Below are 14,778 nucleotides of genomic sequence, written 5' to 3' on the forward strand. Positions count from 1 at the left end.
GCCACACAGTGGCCCCCGGAAGCTGAGGGCTAGCTGCAAAGCACGCCGTGCCCAGAGACCATGAAGACCGAGGGCTCCAGGGGTGACTCCGCTCCATCCCGCAGAGGGCTGTGCCGGGGGCGTCTCTTCAGTGGAGGCTCCTGGAAGGGGGGCAGTTGGCCTCAGCGAGCCTCACGGGAAGCACTTCCTGGGGAGGCACGCTGCCACAACAGATATCTTGAGGTCTCACGCTAAAGGAACAGAGAGAGTGATGAGGTAACAGTCCTGGCCCTGAGGAGCAGACACAGGCAGGAGGAGGGGCTGGTTCTAATCCTGTGAGGCCCCAGATTCAGTCAGTCCCCCTTCTCCTTTCTAGGTCCTTGCCTAGGTACCAGCTCTGCTCACATCTTGTAGCATTTCAAGCGAACTGCTAGCTACCCTTTCTCTCCAGAGTGGCTCAACCGGTCTCTCCCTCAATGCTCTTCATACCACCCACCCCCTCTACCTCACCCTCCTCCTCATCCCCTAAAACAAACACAACAACCTGCCTTTCCTTTAGCCACCCACAGATTCTGCTAGAACTCACTCTACTGCTGGTGGGACTGGCAAGAACGAATGACTTTTCCCTCATTTACCTGTCAACCCCCAGGCTTTCTGTGCATGGGCCCAGCTTCCAGGGAAGGCACCAGGTTCTCATTCCCCAAATCCTCACTGAGCGCTCCCACCATTCGGCCCAGGCCACTGTCCTCCCTTAGCAATGGGCAGGCCAGGTTCGCAGCTGTGGACAGAAGGCCTGTTCTGCTTGTTGCCAAGCAGTTTTACATGTACAGTCTGTGCTCCTAACAAGGTTAAGAAGAGACTTACCTGCCAAGGGACATGGCTGGCTAGAGGCGGCAAGGAGCTCAGCCCATTGCCTGGCCTGAGACCACAGCTTATTCACCCAAACTGAGCAGAGCAGGGAACCAAGTAGGCACTCGGTAAATGTTCACGGAACCAGTACACCCTGAAGGGAGATGAACACGGCATCACAGAACATACAGGAGATTCGGTGGCAGAACACCGGGATCCCAGGCCTGGCTCTTTGTGACCTCGGGCAAATCACCTGCCACATGAGACCCGTAACCCCCCTCAGGAATGTATGTGAAGGTACTTTCTACTTAAGGATCTATGCACACTGGTATCGGCTTCCAGAGATGGCCCCTCACCTTTGCCTACCTGGGATGAGGAGTTCAAGGGTATGGAGAATTGATAAGCTAAGAAAAGAGGCCAAGTCTGAAATTCCAGAACTAAGCTCCACAGAAAACTGGAATGGGGCCGGGAGGACTGACCGCATTTTATAGTGGCTGATGTGTTTGTTGCTTTGTACATTGTTCTCAGGCTTTGCCTGGTATGCGTGAGTTTTGCCTTAGCGAGACCTAAGCTTCAGAGTAACCTAACACCTAAATAAATGCTTGTCAACTGCTCGGATGGCTAACAAGGGAGAGATTATTTTTTGGCTGAACTTGGATGACCTGGGGCAAGAGGCACGTCAGCACGGCCTGAGCCTTCTGGGAGAGCAGCACTCAGCCCAGGGCAGCTGCGGGGGAAGGTCCTTCAAAGGGCTGCCGAGAGCAGGGGCGGTCCAGGAGGACTCCTGCTAGAGGAAGGGGGGAACCAAGCCCACAGCTCTCCCCTCAGTCAGCACGTGTTCTTACCCCTTAGGGAGCGCCTGCCATCCACTGCAAAATCTCCCCCAAATCGCTACACTCCCTAGCAGCAACCTGTGAGCTCTCTAAGTGCTAAGGAAAACAGCAAATGAAATCCTTTTTCCTCCTTCTAAAGAATTCTTCATTAAAGAAAACTTCACGTGAAGGCCATCAGAATTCTTGTTTCCAGCCGCAGCTCCTGCAGAAGGGAGTTAAACAAACCACCAGGCCTCAGGTCTTCTAGAGTCTACACTGCTGTTAACATTTCTCCTTCTAACATTCTCTTTTTGGGAGTGTGGGTGGGAAGATGAGAGCAAAAAGAATAAATAAATAAGAGAATGAACAAAAGGCTTCCCCACCCCCTAAGCCTCCAGGTGTTGTGCTCACCCGGGCCTCCAAGCAGAGCCCCACCAAGTAGAGAAGGCCCAGGAGAGAGGACAGCAACACTCAGGCCTTCTCCCTGAAGATCTCGTCTATCCAGAAGTGCCTCGACTCAGGCAGCTCAGAGAGAGCCAGACCAAGCCCCACAAGCCTCCAGCACCCACACAAACCAGAGGGTTTCAGGAGAGTCCCGGGAAAAGACTCAGACAATTCTGGTACCATGGACCCAAGTGGACTGTCTCAAGCCACTGGGTTAGTCTCAAAGGGGAAAATGAATGAGGAAAGTTTTTTATTTTCAAATTCTCCCTTCACTCGCACCCTTAAAGAGCATCTCTGCAGAACCTGGGTGTGGCTTCCTGCATGTCGATGTCAGAGACCCTCCTGAGACTCGGGGAAGGAAAGAGAAGCCATTGGCTGGGCGGAAGGGTCAGAGGGAAGGGTAGTGACAACAGTTGAACGGGCTCCAGGCCAGAGGCAGTGAATGGGCTAGTCCTGTGGATCTGTGCTAGGAATAGCAAACAGATAACAAAGGGGTAGGGGTCGGGGTGGGGGGTGGGAGGGATTTAACTCTTGTGCTGAGAAAACAATGAGGCCTGCAGTGAGGGCCCTGTCCAAGCTCCCCCTTTGAATGAGGTCAGAATCAAAATCTAGGCCTTACCTCTTTGGCGAAGAGATATTGTATTACTCAAGAGGAATATCTAAGTTTATAAAATGGGCATTCAGGTCAAAGGCACGTCAATGACCCAAACTTCTTCAAGTGATACAGCTTTGATATCAGATGCAGCCTTGAGAATATAGGCTGCCACAGGGCCTGGCACAAAACATTTGTTGAACAAATATATGGATGAATGGATTCAGAATGAGGCTGGTTCCATCTGGAATAATCAGATTAGCAGAGACAGAGAAAAGGTTCATGTGTAAGTAATAAGGGACAACTGAGCTTATGTTAACATGAATATACCACGCCTCTAGCTGGGGCGTAGAGGGAAGGGGAAGGGAGGAGGGGAAAAGCAAGGGAGATGTGTTCTCAGAGTCCACATGCCAACAAGATGAATTTCAGCTGGCTCAGAAGACACTCTGCAGAAAGGTGCCAGGTTTTTCATCAGCAGGCCATCAACCCGAGATCTCAGAATATGGGGCTGGGACAAGGGGGGGTGGGGCAGGAGAAATGGCATGAACCTAAAACCAGGTGCATAAAGTGGCAGTCGCAGGAAGGCCTGTCTCCTAGGAACCTGTCTGCAGCTTCAGAAAGAGCAAAGGGCCAACTCTAAGCAACGGTTTCCCATCAACGCCAAGACTCTGAGAGCCACCCCTCTGTCTTCACTCTCCCCTCCTCCAAGCAGCCCTAGCCCGTCACGTCTTCCTTCTACCGAGAATCAGAACCCTGACCTCCTCGGGGAATGGCGCTGGGCCTGGACTCAAATTTAATTTGTTCAGTGCAGAGAAATACACGCATGTGACAGAAGAAATGTGGCAGAGGACAAGCTGCTTTACAGGGTCTGGGGCTCGACTGCCCCCAACTGCATCCGTTTATCGCTTGCCTCCCCTGCGTCATGAGAAAGACAACCCACTTTGACTAGGGCATCGAGGGGTGTGGCAACAACCTTGTGAAAAAAACTCAACTGCTTGCCAAAAAAACTTCTCCTTGACATTTCTTCAAACCCCTAGGCAGGATTATCTTTATCTTCACCGTAGCCTTAAAGAAGAAGCATTCTAGAGAGGAAATAAAAGCGAAAAGAGAACAGAGGCCAAGGATAACTTTGTAAAACAGATGAGAACCAAAATGTGCTGAACAAAGTACGCTGCTCCCAGACCCCAGGCACCGTGTCAGATACTAGCGGGAAGGAAAACTAAAAGGAAGCTAGAGGCTTTGAGAAGAGCACAGAAATGACAGAGAAAACATGCAGCCATTCAGAGAAATAAACAAACAGCATTCTGGCTTGGGGTATGTTCTGTTCTGTTGCCACTGGCATGACAGCTTGGGCATGGGTGTCGGGGCAGAGAGCTGAGTCTGAACCTGAACTCTGTCACTTTGTGGCTGGACGACTTTGGGCAAGTGTTCACCCTCTGGAGCCCCCGTTTCCTCAAGGGAACACCTTCTACCTCCAGAAGAGACGAGAGCGGAGCAGAACGAACGTAGCTGCCATTATTAAATTTAGCTGCCATTATTATTTTACTGTTGTAATCTTTCGTATAAATTTAGTTCTAAATGAGGAAAAATCAACCAGCAGATACAAAACCACCTATGAATTCTGATCTCATTTCCCCACACTTTGGAACTCTCCCTGAGAATTTTAGACTGACAGCCTCCACAGGGAGGAAGCTGCCTGCCCCCTACATCATTCACAAAGGAGCTCCTCCCCTAAGCCCACTCGGTTAAATAGGAAAAAGGAGACCTAGCACCTTCCTAATTACAGTTCTCCTGTGCTGGTGAACGAGGGTGAGGGTCCCTCTGTCTGCATAACGCCCACCCAGTACCTACAATCCCAGAATAGATTTTCTGGAGAAATTCTTAATTTAAATCAGCGGGGAGAGGGTGGGAAATAGGCGTTGGGGCTTGAAATCTAAGTAAACAATAATGCCAAGAAGGATGAAGAGGTAGCTGTCAATAGACGTACTTTCAGTCAACAAATAGCTGCCCCATCCTAAGATTCAAACATTCTGTCAGTCATCAGCATCAGTCAGGAAAAGCAATGGCCACCAACTCAGCTGGACCTGAATCTACAACTCCAGGAAGAAGTGCCCGGTCTTCCTCTGCTCTCCCCTTTCATTTCCTGTCTCCAGCCCACATCCCTACATGGCTGCAGGTAAGATGGACATGAGTCGTTTACCACCCACAGGAAGCCGAGAGCCACTGGCCTCTCCATCACTGTTAGTTTCACTCTAGGTCCTGGGCTCGAACCTCACTCGGATGTACTGTCTTGTCCAAGTTTGCTGTTAGCTAAAAAAGGGGTTTCGGACAAAGATGCAGAGAGTAGGAGAGATTCTTCATTCCTGGAAAAGAAATCCCAAGAGAAAAGCAAGTCACAGGTCAGCAACATCAGCTTCCTTAATAGAGAACAGCTGTCACTGTTACCGCGTCTCATCTCTTCATAAATAGAGATCGGCCCGTCCCTGCCACCATGTCCCACCTCAAGGTTGCTGAGCAATGAGTGCAGCAGGGAAAGGGGGCCAGACGCCACCGGACAGCAAGAAGGGAGGCGAGTGAACATCTCTGCCGCACACGAAGGGCAAGGGAGAAGTCTTAGAAGCCACTAGCTCCTCGCTGCAAAAGAGCTATCTCCTAGAGGAGGGTTTTAAATGGGTCACAGAAAAGCACACAGCTTCGGGATGTCAGAAAATCACGAGGCAAAGAGAGAGAGACGGACAAAAGTTAGGAATTGAGGGCGTTGACTTGGTAGAACAAATAGCAAAAGCTCTATCTATTCTCCTTATTTACAAACAAGATCACTGTGATCTTTGGATAACAAGATAAGGGCATCCTCGGCCTTTGTCTCAGAGAGGGCATCTACGAAGCCACTTGGAAGGAAATAATGAAAGCCAGGCAAACTCAAGACGCAGAGAAGACAATGAAAAGAACATAGGCAAGATAGATTTAAAAAAAAAAACAAAAAACAAGGCAGCCCTATGCAGATGTGGGATCGTTTGGAGGCCTCTAAAAGCTAAAGGCCGCAGTCCAGGCAAGACCATTATCTGAATCTCTGACTATTAGCATATATTACCTTTGTGATCAGAAAAGGCAAGCAAGCTTATTTTCTATCTGGAAAAAATATATATGCAGCTTACAGATGTAAAATGGAGAGCTCTTATTGAAAGGCACATAATTTAAGGGGTATTATCTTTTTTGAAACAATCTGGAACAAAGGGTAATTATAGCTAACCTGCAATTGTCCAGACTAATGAAACAGGAATAGCTAGCCTAGGAAATTCAATAAATATTTATAGAGCACTTCTTAAGTGCCTGGAAGAGCGTAGGAAGTAGAATATTTTAAAGACTGTATCAAATCATAGTAAAGTGATACGACCAGGGACTAGGTACATGACCCATTAGAATTGTTTGGCACATGGGCCTAATAACGTACATGCAGCGGTTGCAAGTATGTACAAAATGTATAGGTGCATTGACAACGAGGGGAAAAAAGTCTAACTTGATGTAATTAAGCCTTCAGTTTGCTACTTTACAATTTTTTTTTTAGTTTTTTTCACCATCTAACCATTTTAAAGCACACCATTCAGTGGTTTTTACTACATTCAAAATGGTGTGCAACTATCACAATTCCAGAACATTTTCATCACCCCAAAAAGAAACCTTAAAACCCCAAAAAGTACCATTAGCAGTCACTCTCCATTCCTCCCTTCCCCAGCCCCTGGCATCCATCAATCTACTTTCTGTCCATGAATCTGCCTATTTTAGACATTTCATAGAAATTTTATACAATAACTAAATAAAGCCTTTTGTGTCTGGCTTCTTTCACTCAGCATAATATTTTAGAGGTTCATCTATGTTGTAGCATGGATCAGTGCTTCGTTCCTTTTTACGGCTGAATAACATGCCGTTGTACGGATACACTACCTTTTGTTTATCCATTCACTGGCTGATAAACATTGGGGTTGTTTCCACTTTTTGGCTATTACGAATAACACTGCTATGAACATTCAGGCATATGTGACTTTTTAAATATATAATATTTAATCATCTAGGCTGGCCTCCCTAATTATGATTTAATTAGTCAAAGATTTGAACCGAACAGTCTGACTCCAGAGCTCGACTCTCAGTCACACTGCTGGACTCCTCTTCATTTTCATTCTCTGATATGGAAGGCACACAGCAGCCCAGAAATGCACTAGACGGCATGGGGAAGCGGCAGAAATTTAAAAGTCATTGTTAACAATCTATACACATGAAGCATTAGCTGCAGGGACAGAAAACTACCTGATGGTTTACTCCTTCCTGTCCTGACAACCCAACAGAAGGGAGATGACACATAATCAGTGGGAAACTACAGGTTGACCTTTCGGATCCTCTAGTAAAACAGGAATGCTGCTACGTGCATCCATGCTGCCGTGAGGCTAAAGAGACGAGGGGGATGACAGGCGGGCAAGCACCTACTGAGCCCCCGGCACACAATAGCCTTTCAGTAAAGGTTCATCTGTTCACGCAATAAAGAGAAGGAGAGAATTTGCGGTGCTAACTTTGGGTTCTGCAATCCCCACTTGAAAGAGCTGGATGGTGTCAAACCTGCTTAACGTGAGAGAGTGGTAAGGACGGCAGGAAACCAGAGAATGGGAAACAAGAAATGTCTGCGGAATCAGGACTATGGGAAAGAAGAGAAACATGCAAAGAACAGGAGAAACTTACAAGAACAAACAGAAAGGGAAGAAAGTCTAAGACAATAAAAACACACATAAGAATATGTGTCTAAAATGTCCCAGATGAAAGGACTGATTAAGCACATGTGTACAGTGATGGATGCCAATTAGTCTTTGGGTGGTGAACATGATGTAATCTACACAGAATCGAAATATAATGATGTACACCTGAAATATATATAATATTATAAACCAATGTTATCCCAATTAAAAAAATAAATAAAAAATAAAATAAAATGACCCAGAGAACGGACAGACGATATGTGATGAGCACAGCATGACAGGCAGCTATCAAAGGGACCAGAGGGAACAAAGACCACCTGGGAGCAAGGACCAGAAGCACTGAAGGGGCAGGAAGGCCTTAGGGTGCACAGAGGTTCCAGGGCATTTCCCTGGCAAAGAAGGGGAAGCTGGACAGCAGAGACCTAACAAAGGAAATGAGACTCTATGCAGATAGAACAAGGGAAAGAGAGCAATTGATTAACACTGCGATAGGCAAAGCTCCACAGCACAGAACATGCTCGAAATGTAATGGCTACAATCGCTGAACTCAGAAGGCGATTTATAAAACTGAAGCAATAAAAATGCAAAATTCATGTAAAGAAAGTGGGAAGAGAAAAAAGGAGAACTGGAAAAGGATAATATGAAAACAAAAGGTATTTTGGAGGAAAGTTGTCTTTTAATTTTCTTATACCATTATATAACATAGAATTCTACAAAAAAATGAATGTTAACTTGGGAAATAATACCCACATATTTATGAAGACATCAATTAAGAGTTGGTTACTTTCTCTTCCTCCTCAAGAGAAATGTGGAAAATGGAAACCCATCTACTTTTAGAAGCAGAGGTTGTCTACCACTGGCACATCCAAGGGGCAAGTTACTGAACCTCTCTGGGACGCAGCTGCCGATACAGGTCTGTGACATAGGGCTGGTCCTCTAAAATGTGTAGGCAAGGCAGGCATTGAATGAGATCACACGTGAAAGTACATTGGAAACAGTAAAGGACTACAAAAAGATGATAATCTGTATGTATACAAAATAAAATAAGGAGGAGGATTCTGGGAAGATGGCAGAGTAGGAAGCACCAGGAATCTAACTTCTCACCTAGATAACAACTGTACTGGCAGAATCTTCTGATGTAACTATTTTGGAACTCTGGAGTCTGTTGAAGGCTTGCAACTTCAATGGCAAGACTGGGAGGGCAAATTGCAGTTCATTTTGGTCAACCACAGTCAACTTCAGCTCTTAGCACAGTAGCATCTTCTGTCCCTCACCCCCAACCAGGAGGCAGGCTGCTGTGCACGTGGTCCTGGAGCAGCTTGCACACAGCTTGTGGGAGCCAGGGTGGGCAAAAAGGACCCTGGCCTCCAAATATTCGGGATGTGTGCTCTGATCACTGATTGCTGCTTCTGATCTCAGAGATGCAGACAAAGAGGAAGGCAGCCATTGCTGTCACACCTCCCCCATTGTTGCAAGCTGCTCCCCTCCAGCTGAAGCCACTGCCAGGGGATTTAAAGGGCCTGCACCCTCTTCCCCTCCCTTTCTTTTTCACTTTCCCCCCTTTTGGGAGCCAGACATTAAAGGCTAGGACATTCAAAAGCAACTGCACATACAGGGAATATTCAAAAATGACTGCATATGCCCAGTAAAAAGCTTGGAAAACATCTAAAAAGACCTTAAGTTTACACCTCAGGCTGATCCTCAGAGATCAGCCTAAAACAATCAAAAGAACAAAAACTGAATGAAAAACAGCAAACCCTGCGAAAGGAGGAGACTCTGATTTCCAAAGTTATCACGTTATTAGAATCAAATGTCCAGTGTTCAACAAAAAAAAATCACAAGGCATACAAAGAAACAGGAAAGTATGGCCCATTCAAAGGAAAAACAGAAAGTGTCCCTGAAAAAGACCTAATGGCAAATATAGTAGACAAAGATTTTAAAACAATTGTCTTAAAGATGCTCAAAGAACTAAAAGAGGATGTGGAGACAGTCAAGAAAATGATGTGTGAATGAAATGGAAATTTCAATAAAGACAGAGAAAACTTAAAAAGAAACCAAAAAACAAATAAATTCTGGCACCAAAAAGTATGATAACTGAAACGAAAAATCCACTAGAGGGATTCAAAGGCAGATTTGAGCAGGAAGAAGAAAGAATCAGTGAACTTGAAGATAGGACCATAGAAGTTATCAAGCCTAATGAAGAGAAAGAAAAAAGACTGAAGAAAAGTGAAGAGAGCCTAAGGGACCTGTGGGACACCATCAAACGGACCATCACACTCATTGTAGGAGTCCCAGAAGGAGAGAGAGAAAAAAAGGGATAGAGAGAATATTGGAAGAAATAATGGCTGAAAACATACCAAATTTCATGAAAAACATGAATATAACATCCAAGAAGCTCAATGAACTCCAACTAAGATGCAGTCAAAGAGACCCACACCAAGACACATTATAACCAAACTCTCAAAAGACAAAGACAAAGAGAATCTTGAAAGGAGCAAGAGAGAAGCAAATTGTCACATAAGAGGGATCCTCAGTAAGATCACTAGCAGATTTCTCATCAGAAACAGCAGAGGGTAAAAGGCGGCAGGCCAATATATTCAAAGTGCTAAAAAATATATATATATCAACCACAATCCTATATCCAGCAAAATTCTCCTTCAAAAGTGGGGGGGAAATTAAGATATCCCAGATAAACAAAAAGCTGAGGGACTTTTGTGACCGTTAGACCTGCCCTGCAAAAAATGCTCAAGGCAATCCTGCAAGGTGAAATGAAAGGATATTTGAAGTCATATGGAAAAATAAAGATTTCAGTAAAGGTAAACACACAGGCAATTCTAAAAGCTAGTATTATTGTAACAATGGTTTCTAACAGTACTTTTTGTTTTCTACATGATTTAAGAGACTAATACATTTAAGGGAAAAAAATAATTATTAGCGTAAAAGCTAGTATACTGTAACTTTGGTTTATAATTCCAAATCTTGTTTTCTACATAATTTAGGAAACTAATGCATTTAAAAAAAAAGTATTAGTTTGTGTTTCAGGGCACACAACATATAAAAATGTAATCTCGTGACATTAACAACTGAAAGGGGTGGGGAAGGAGCTGCAAAGGAGCAATTTTTGTATCTTACTGAAGTTAAGCTGGTATAAATTCAAATTAGAGTGTTATAGCTTTAGATGTTAAATATAATCTCCATGGTAACCACAAAGAGAACAGCTACAGAACACAGACAGAAGGAAATGAGAAAGGAATTTAAACATTTCACTACAAAACAATCAACTAAACACAAAAGAAAACTAATACAGGACATGAGAGTCAAAAAAGCTACAAGGCATGTAGAAAACACATAACGCAATGACAAAAGTTAAGACTCTCCTTATCAGTAATTTCATTAAAAGTAAACAGATTAAACTGTCCAATCAAAAGACAGAGATTGGCAGAATGGATTAAAAACCCACGATCCAACTATATACTATCTAAAAGAGAGTCACTTGAGATCCAAAGACACAAACAGACTGAAAGCGACAGGATGGAAAAAGATATTCCATGCAAACGGTGATCAAAAGAGAACAGAAGTGGCTATACCAACATCAGAGAGAACAGACTTTAATCAAAAAAGGTTACAAGAGACAAAGAACATTACATATTAATTAAAAGCTTAATATAGCAAGAAAAGAAAAATTATAAACATTTACACACCTAATGACAGATCATCAAAACATATGAAGCAAAAACAGAATTAAAGGAAGAAACAGAGAGTTCTACAATAATTGGAGACTTTAATACCCTGCTCACAATGGACAGACCAACCAGACAGAAGTTAAGTAAAGAAACAGAGGACTTACCCAATAAGCCAAGTAACAGACATATACAGAACACGACCCAACAATAACAGAATACGCAGTCGTCTCAAGTGCACAGATGACATTTTCCAGGATAGACCACATGTTAGGCCACAAATTAAGTCTCAACAGATTTAAAAAGACAGATATCATACAAAGTGTCTTCTCTGACCACAATGAGATGATATTAGAAATCAATCACAGGGGCCGGCCCAGTGGCACAGGGGTGAAGTGCGCACGTTCTGCTTCGGGGGCCCGGGGCTCACCAGTTTGGATCCCGGGTGCGGACATGGCACCGCTTGGCAAGCCATGCTGTGGTAGGCATCCCACATATAAAGTGGAGGAAGACAGGCATGGATGTGAGCTCAGGGCCAGGCTTCCTCAGCAAAAAGAGGAGGATTGGCAGCAGATGTTAGCTCAGGGCTAATCTTCCTCAAAAAAAAAAAGAAAGAAAGAAAGAAATCAATAACAAAAGGAAAACTCACAAATCTGTGGAAATTGAACAACACATTTTTAAAAAGCCAATGGATCAAAGAAGAAATCACAAGGGAAAAAAGAAAATAGAGACAAATGAAAACAAAAACACAACACCGCAAAACATGGGACTCAGTGAAAGCAGTGCTAAGGGGGAAATTTGCAGCTATCAACACTTATATTAAAAAACAAGAAAGAGCTCAAAACCACAACCTAACTTAAGGAACTAGAAAAAGAACAAACTAAATCCAAAGCTAGCAGAAGGAAAGAAATAACTAAGAGCAGAGATCAATGAAATAGAGAATAGAAAAACAGTAGAGAAAAATCGATAAAATCCAAAGTTGGTTCTTAGAAAAAATTAACAAAATTGACAAACCTTTAGTTAGACCAAGAGAAAAAGAGAGGACTCAAATTACTAAAATCAAAATGAAAGTGGGAACATTACTACTGATTCTACAGAAATAAAAAGGATTATAAAAGATAACTATGAACAACTGTACGCGAACAAATTTGATAACCTAGATGAAACGGGCAAATTCCTAGAAACAAAAGCTACCAAGACTAAATCACAAAGAAATAAAAAATCTGAAAACACCTATAACTAGTAAAGAGATTGAATCAGTAATCAAAAATCTCCCAACGAAGAAAAAGCCTTGGACCTGACGGCTTCACTGGTGAATTCTACCAAACATGTAAAGAAGAATTAATACCAATCCTTCTCAAACTTTTCAAAAAAATTGAAGAGGAGGGAACACTTCCTGACTCATTCTACGAGGCCAGCAGAACCCTGACACCAAATCCAAAGACACTACAAGAAAACTACAGATCAATATCCCTTATGAACACTGATGGCAAAACTCCTCAAAAAATTCTAGCAAACTGGGGCCAGCCCAGTGGCGCAGCGGTTAAGTTCACACATTCCCCTTTGGCAGCCTGGAGTTCACCAGTTCGGATTCTGGGTGCAGACATGGCACCGCATAGCAAGCGGTGGAGGAAGATGGGCATGGACGTTAGCTCAGGGCCAGTCTTCCTCAGCAAAAAGAGGAGGATTGGCAGCAGTTAGCTCAGGGCTAATCTTTCTCAAAAAAACAAACAAAAAAACATAATACTCAATGGTGACAGGCTGAAAGCTTTTCCTCTAAGATCAGGAATAAGGCAAGGATTCCTGCTTTCACAGCTTCTATTCAACATAGTACTGGAAGTTCTAGCCAGAGTAATTAGAGAAGAAAAAGAAATCAAAGGCATCCAAATTGGAAAGAAAGAAGCAAATTTATCTCTTTGCAGATGATGTCATCTTATATGCAGAAAACTCGCAAGATTCCACCAAAAAAAGCTGTTAGAATAAATGAATTCAGCAAAGTAGCAGGACACAAAGTCAACACAAAAATCAGCTGCATTTCTATACACAAACAATGAACCATCTGAAGAAATTCCAAAAACAATTCCATTTACAACAGCATTGAAAAGAATAAACTACTTAGGAATTAACTTAACAAGGAGGTGAAAGACGTATAATGAAAACTACAAAACACTGCCGAAAGAAATTAAAGAAGACATGAATAAATGGAAACAGTCCATGTTCATGGATTGGAGGACTGAAAATTGTTAAAATGTCAATCCTACCAAAAGCAATCTACAGACCCAAAGCAGTCCCTAACAAAATCCTAATGATTTTATTTTTTTTGCAGAAATAGAAAAACACATCCTAGAATTTACATGGAATCTCAAGGAACCCCGAATAGCCAACACAATCTTGAATAAGAACAAAACTGGAACACTCACGCTTCCTGATTTCAAAATCTACTACGAAGCTACAGTAATCAAAACACTGTAGTATTGGCATAAAGAAATACATACACAACATAACAGAATAGAGAGCCTGGAAATAAACTCTCGTATATACGATCAAATGATTTTTGACAAGGATGCCAAGACCATTCAATAGGGAAAAGACAATCTTTTCAACAAACAGTGCTGGCAAAACCGGACAGCCATGCGCAAAAGAATGAAGTTGGACCCTTACTTAACACCATGTATAAAAATTAAATCAAAATGGATCAAGGACCTAAAAGTAAGACCTAAGATAATAATGCTCTTACAAGACAACATAGGACAAAAGCTTCATGACACTGAATTTGGCAATGATTTCTTGGTTGTGACACCAAAGGCACAGATAACAAAAGAAAAAACAGACAACTGGACTTCACGAAAATTTTGAAATTTTGTGCATCAAAAGACATTATTCATAGAGTAAAAAGGCAACCCACAGATTGGGAGAAAATATTTGCAAGTCATATATCTGATAAGGGATTAATATCCAGAATATATAGAGAACTAAAACTCAACAACAAAAAAACCAAACACTAAATTCAAAAACGGGCAAAGACCTTGAAAACACATGTCTTCAAAGGAGATAGATGAATGGCCAACAGGCACATGAAAAGACAAAAAGCATAATGGTGGTTCCAGGGCCTGGGGGAAGGGGAGAATGGAAGTTATTGTTTAAATAGGGCCAGAGTTTCAGTTTCTTACGCTATGTGTATTTTACCACAATAAGAAAAAAGGAAAAAAAAATAAGTAGCCTTTTTGGTATTCAGACAACAGAACAGTATAAAAAGTTTTTTTAAAAAAACACAAACAAGAATCAGGCCAGCCTGAAATTAACACCTACCAAGATCAACTTGGCAGTAGCAGAATGACAATGGGTTATTCACAACAGTCTCCCCAGGAATGCAAAATATGTAAGAATTATGGAGAATTTCAGAAATCAAAAGGGCAAAATATTTGGAAAAAGAACTGTGTGAAAATCGGAATCTGCAACCAAAGACAAGGGGGATCAGGGTCTGAAACAGGATATCATTCTCAAATCCCTAAGACATGTATTAATAATTGCCTGTGCTATTCTGGTTCTCAAAGCAACCCTACCTATATAGCGAATGCCAAGTGACCTAGCCCCCAGAAAGACTTCCTTGGTACAGATGGGCCAACCGCCAGTCTTTAAAACCAGAAGGGACAGACCCAGCCCTGATGGCCTAGTGGTTA

General features: G+C 43.0%; 1 protein-coding gene across 21 annotated transcripts in view; it reads right to left on the reverse strand.

Moving 5' to 3' along the window:
- Positions 1-14,778, reverse strand: part of PC (pyruvate carboxylase) — a 90,453-nt gene that overhangs the window by 55,817 nt on the left and 19,858 nt on the right. Inside the window, exon 1 of one of the 21 annotated variants that reach the window (XM_070564310.1) lies at positions 844-977. The exons of the other annotated variants lie outside the window; for them this stretch is intronic. The gene's annotated coding sequence lies outside the window, so the exon portion shown is untranslated. Of the gene's footprint in view, positions 1-843; positions 978-14,778 lie in introns of those variants that run through there. 21 annotated transcript variants of the gene reach the window in all.

The sequence above is a fragment of the Equus przewalskii genome, chromosome 11, assembly GCF_037783145.1.
Source record: "Equus przewalskii isolate Varuska chromosome 11, EquPr2, whole genome shotgun sequence".
Lineage (NCBI taxonomy): Eukaryota > Metazoa > Chordata > Mammalia > Perissodactyla > Equidae > Equus > Equus przewalskii.